General features: G+C 41.0%; 1 long non-coding RNA gene across 1 annotated transcript; it reads left to right on the top strand.

Annotated features, from left to right (window-relative positions):
• The first annotated feature begins 4914 nt into the window (after window positions 1-4914).
• Window positions 4915-6107, top strand: LOC128294204 (uncharacterized). Its single transcript, XR_008284508.1, has 2 exons — window positions 4915-5155; window positions 5877-6107. It is a non-coding gene; the product is annotated as an uncharacterized LOC128294204 (long non-coding RNA).
• The last annotated feature ends 262 nt before the right edge of the window (window positions 6108-6369 follow it).

Below are 6369 nucleotides of genomic sequence, written 5' to 3'. Positions count from 1 at the left end.
TCGATCGCCAGTGGTGGAAATGATCGCCGAGAGAGAGCGGAGTGTCGCATTGTGGCAAATGGCATTCGGGAGTCAGAGGTTCCGTGATCACTCTGTTATAAGTGTGGATCGGTGACCACTTTATCAAGGACCGCCGAGGTTGCTTGAACAAAATGTAAGTCAAAGTGGAAACCCGAGTGCTACCATTTGCCGAGGTAGGCCATCCAAATGCGGCAATGCTAGTGGCGGTCAAAGAGGGCTGAGAAATGCTACAATAAGACCCGAGGCTCGTGCTCTGCTAGGACTTATGCCATATCTTGCGCGAGAGGATGCTGCCTCACCAGATGTTATTACCGGTACTTTCACTCTTTTCGATACTAATGTGATTGCTTTGATTGACCCTGGTTCTACTCATTCTTATATATGTGAAACCTTAGCATCCAGTAAGACTTTGCCTATTGAGTCTACTGAGTTTGTAATTCGGGTGTCAAACCCCTTGGGTCATTACGTGCTTGTCAACAAAGTGTGCAAGAAAAGTCCCCTAGTATTCCGAGGTTCTTGTTTTCCGCGGACTTGATGCTTTTTCCGGTTCGATGAATTCGACGTTATTCTTGGTTTGGATTGGTTGACCATGCACGATGCGGTTGTAAATTGCAAAAGCAAGACTATCGATTTGAGGTGCGCGAATAACGAGATAATTCGGGTTGAGTCTACGGACTTAAAGGGGTTGCCAGCTGTAATATCAGCAATGTTGGCCCAGAAATACGTAAGAAAGGGGTGCGAAGCATACCTTGCGTATGTTCTAGATGACAAGGAGTTAGAAAAGAAACCCGAATCTGTGCTAGTGGTTTGTGAATACCCGGATGTTTTCCCTGAAGAATTGCCGGGATTACCACCTGTTCGGGAAATAGAGTTTGGCATCGAATTGGTACCTGGTACCATCCCAATTTCGATAGCTCCGTATCGTATTGCACCAACGGAATTAAAGGAGTTGAAAGCTCAGTTGCAAGAATTGGTGGATAAAGGTTTTGCTCGCCCGAATTTTTCGCCTTGGGGTGCGCCAGTGTTGATTGTGAAAAAGAAGGATGGAACCATGAGGCTGTGCATCGACTATCGTCAGCTTAATAAAGCGACGATAAAGAACAAATATCCGTTACCGCGTATCGACGATTTGTTCGATCAACTGAAGGGAGCCTCAGTGTTCTCGAAAATAGATTTGAGATCGGGCTATTATCAATTGCAAATTCGAGATTCGAACGTGCCCAAGACTGCCTTCAGAACGAGATATGGTCACTACGAGTTCCTAGTGATGCCGTTTGGGCTTACTAATGCCCCTGCGGTATTTATGGATTTGATGAATCGGATCTTCAGACCATATTTGGATCGGTTCGTAGTCGTGTTCATTGATGATATCTTGGTCTATTCGAAATGAGACCGAACATGCTTTGAACACCGAGGTTAGTCTTTGCAAATTTTACGGGATAAGCAGTTATATGCTAAGTTCAGCAAGTGTGAGTTCTGGTTAAGGGAGGTTAGCTTCTTGGGGCATGTGATATCTGCATCGGGTATTCGAGTCGACCCGAACAAAATTTCAGCCATACTTAACTGGAAGCCTCCGAGAAATATTACCGAGGTTCGGAGCTTTTTGGGGCTGGCCGGTTATTACCGACGATTTGTAAAAGGTTTCTCAACGATAGCCACGCCAATGACGAAGCTACTCCAAAAGGACGTAAGGTTCGAATGGTCGGAGAAATGTCAGAAAAGTTTCGATCAACTGAAAACTTATTTGATCGAAGCCCCAATTCTAGTGCAACCCGAATCGGGCAAAGAGTTTGTCATTTATAGTGACGCATCCCTACTCGGGTTAGGTTGCGTATTGATGCAAGAAGGTCGAGTTGTAGCCTATGCGTCGAGGCAATTAAAGCCACACGAGAAAAATTATCCGACCCATGATCTCGAATTGGCTGCCATCGTATTCGCCTTAAAGATATGGCGACATTACTTATTTGGTGAGAAGTGCCATGTGTATTCGAATCACAAAAGTCTCAAATATTTGATGACCCAAAGAGACTTAAATCTGCGACAAAGACGTTGGCTCGAGTTGTTAAAAGATTATGAGCTCGTCGTTGATTATCACCCCGGAAAGGCTAATGTGGTTGCGGATGCCTTGAGTCGTAAATCATTATTCGCTTTACGAGTGATGAATGTGCACTTGTCCGTTCGATCCGACAACGTGTTAGTAGCTGAATTGAAAGCCAAACCATTATTGATACATCAAATTCGTGAAGCTCAGAAAGTCGACGACGAGTTGGCTGCAAAACGGGCTGAGTGTGTTCCGAACAAGGACTCGGAGTTTCAAATCGATGATGACGATTGTTTGAGGTTCAAAAGTCGTCTGTGTGTTCCAAAGAATTCGGAACTTATTTCGATAATTCTGAACGAAGCCCATTGTAGCCGAATGGCAATCCACCCGGGGAGTACGAAGATGTACAACGATTTGAAACGTCGGTTTTGGTGGCATGGTATGAAACGAGACATCTCCGACTTTGTTTCGAGGTGTTTAATATGTCAACAAGTGAAAGCGAACATCAAGTGCCTTGAGATTACTTGACCGATCACGATACCCGAGTGGAAATGGGATCGAGTCACAATGGACTTCGTATCCGGACTGCCATTGTCAGTGAATAAGAAGGATGCGATTTGGGTCATTGTAGATAGATTGACTAAGTCGGCTCACTTTGTCCCCGTACGTATGGACTTTTCAATGGACAAACTAGCTGAACTGTACGTTTCTCAGATTGTGAGATTACACGGGGTGCCTATTTCCATCGTGTCGGATAGAGATCCGAGATTTACCTCGCAATTTTGGAAGAAGTTGCAAGAAGCTTTGGGTACCAAGCTACATTTCAAGACCGCCTTTCACCCCCAAACGATGGTCAATCCGAGTGGATAATTCGGATACTTGAGGATATGTTAAGATGTTGCATCCTCGAGTTCGATGGTTCATGGGAACGGTATTTGCCGTTGATTGAATTCGCCACAACAACGACTTTCAATCAAGTATTAAGATGGCACCCTACGAGGCTTTGTACGGTCGTAAATGCCGTACACCATTGTTTTGGACCGAGCTCGGTGAAAGCAAAATTTTCGGTGGATTTGATTAGAGATGCTTGAGCAGAAAGTGAAAGTAATCCGTGAAAGTCGAAAATAGCCTCCGATCGTCGAAGTCGTGCGCGGATCTGAAGCGTAAAGACATCGAGCATCGTGGGAGATAAAGTGTTTCTCAAGGTTTCACCTTGGAAAAAATACTCGATTCGGTAGTAAGGGCAAGTTGAGCCCGAGGTTCATCGGGCCATATGAGATATCTGAGCGAGTCGATCCAGTGGCATATCGTCTGATTTTGCCCCATGAACTCGAAAAGATTCACGATGTCTTTCATGTTTCGATGCTTCGACGCTATAAATCTGATCCATCGCACGTGATTAGTCCATCAGAGGTTGAAATTCAAGCCAATATGAGTTATGAGGAAGAACTGATTCGTATCCTGGCACGTGAAGTGAAAGAGTTGCGAAACAAGCGGGTTCCGCTAGTGAAAGTGTTATGGCTCAAACACGGGATAGAAGAAGCTACTTGGGAAACCGAGAACTCTATGAAAGAGCGATACCCAACCCTATTTACTGGTAAGATTTTCGGGGACGAAAATTTCTTAAGTGGGGGAGAGTTGTGACAGCCCAAAATTGACCCTAGTCGGAATGTGGTTTCGGTACCACAAAACCGAGGCATAAAAATAATTTAAAATTTATTTTGATGCCTATAATATGTGTGTGCTCATGTGTGAATTTTGAATTCTTTGATTTAGTTAATTTGATTGTGAATTGAAAGAAAAAGGACTCATGTGAAAGGATTTAAAAATATGTAGCTAATTTCAAGAGGTTAATAAAGGAATGAAGCAAAATAAATGGAGTTGCATGTCAAATACTCCATTTATTTTGAATGAGTGGCCGGCCATGTCTAGATTATGGGCAAGGGGACATGTTTCCAACATGTTTAGTTAGTGCATTATGTAGAAAGAATTAAGAAATGAAAAAAAATGAGCATGGATGCCCCCATGGTGCCGTAGCTAGAGAGAAATAAAGAAAAAAAGTTGTCATTCATCCTTTCTTTGAGCAAAGACTAAGAAAGAAAAAACAAAAAATTGTTCATCTTTTCCCTCCTTCCTTTGGCGAAATTCCTAAGAGGAAGAAGAGATTTTGCTTCATTTTCTTTGTTTAGAAGAGATCTAGAAGGAGATTTGGCTAAACTTGCATCAAGATTAAGGTATGTATGAGGTTGTGTCATGAGATTCATGCTTGTTTTGGTTGCTAACTTGATGTGCATGTTAGCCATGGTTCAAATCCTTGTTATGCCATAAAAATGGTATTTGGCCAAGGTTGATATTGTGTTAAAGCCATTGCATGCTAAATGTGAAGCTTGCTAATGATGCATGCAATGATGGATTGACTACTCTTGAAATTTCTTTGTAGCAATCTTGAGTAAGACATTGAGTTCTTTGTTTAACCATGACCAAAGTTCAATGGGGTATGATTGTGATGTATTCGCCATGATGCATTCATGAGCATGATTTATGCTTGTTACTTGATTGGTAAAAATTTGTGTTTTAGAGGGTTATGAACACCTTGAGATTCGGCCATGCACCTATATGTGTATATATGTTTGCACATGATATTTTGATTATGAAGAAAGTGATAAATATGTTTGTTTAAAGAAGAAATTTGTTGAAGAATGTTGTGAAATTTGCATGTACATTCGGCCTAGTACATGTATAGTGTGAAAAACCTTGAAATTATTTTTGATTTTGTGTATTTATGACCATGTGTAATTGGCCACATGAGTAATTTGAGCACTTGATGTTATGTTAAAATTCTTGAGCTTAAATATATGGATGTATGTATATGTGGCCATATAATGGCGTTTTGGTTCAAAGGTTGAATGATAAATTATAATAAAGTGAGATGATATGAGATGCCGAATGTGATTTACTAGTAAACATTATTGATAGAAATATTGAATACTTCTACTTGTATTCATTAAGCTCAAGAGCAAAAGGGAGCTAAATCCGATAAAGGGAAGGAAAAAGTAGTCGAATAGCCAACGGAATCGTTCGACAACATCCGAGGTAAGTTTTCGAGTATCGAAACTTAGATTTTGATTCGATTGAATGAAGTAATAAGCAATCGAAATTTTGCCCTTGTATATGGCCATTGAGCCGAAATGATATTTTTGTTAAGTGAATTGTGCATAAAAGTTTTGTTGTGAAAATGAAACAAAGATGTGTATGAATGTCTGAGTGATATCCGGGCTAAGCCCGAAGGCAATTGTGCGAGCTATGATATCGGGCTAAGCCCAAGGCAATTGTGCGAAGCTATGATACCGAGCTAAGCCCAAGGCAATTGTGCGAGTTGTGATATCTGGTTAAGTCCGAAGGCATTTGTGCGGTTACCATAACCGGCTATGTCCCAAAGGTGTTTTGAACGAGTAGCTATATCCGAATAAACTCCGAAGGTATGTGATTTGAAATTTATAAGCTGCTGGAAAATTTTCAGTTATTGCATTTGTGAAATTCCCAACAAGGTATGTTTTGTGTGTGCTTTGCACACTATGAGTAAATGCGTACGAATATTCGCTCTAATGATAAATGAGCTATCGGCATTAACTAGGCCGTTATTTGTGTATGAATATAAGAGTTGGGATTGTGAAGTAAGCATGTCTTTGAGAAATTGTGCATATGAATTATTGTTTAGCTACTTGAATGCTATGCTTTGGTTGTGTGTATATTATGGCTCGAAACTTACTAAGCATAAATTGCTTACTCCGTTTCTTTGTTTCTCTGTTTATAGATTTTGCTCGTTAGCGATCGGATTCGGGATCATAGAAGTTGAAGTCAACCACACTATCAAAGCCCTTTTTGGTACTCCTTTAGTTGAGTTCGGATATGGCATGTATAGGACTACCCTCGGTTATTTTTAAGTACTTGTGATGTATATGTGTACGGCCATGCGAAAATGGTTCGTAATAGTGGAGTATGGAATTAGACCATTTGTGGTTTGTAATTATATATGGTTTCATGATGTGATTATGGATTGGAATGGGAGTGTTGGTCACATGATCAGCCATTGGAATGGCTAAATATGATCATATGTGGACCCATGTATGGCAAGACCATAGTTGGCCCATGGAGACTACAAATTAGGTAAAGCCTACCTTAAAAACAGATGCTTCCAGCTGCAGTGACTTAGATGGGGAAAATCACCAAAATTTGTAGGAATGGTTTTAAATAGTGAATAAATTATGTGATCGAACCTTGACGAGTCTAGTTTCATATGAAAGTAA

The sequence above is a fragment of the Gossypium arboreum genome, chromosome 6 (genome assembly GCF_025698485.1).
Source record: "Gossypium arboreum isolate Shixiya-1 chromosome 6, ASM2569848v2, whole genome shotgun sequence".
Lineage (NCBI taxonomy): Eukaryota > Viridiplantae > Streptophyta > Magnoliopsida > Malvales > Malvaceae > Gossypium > Gossypium arboreum.
This window is presented reverse-complemented; position numbering and strand designations above follow the sequence as displayed.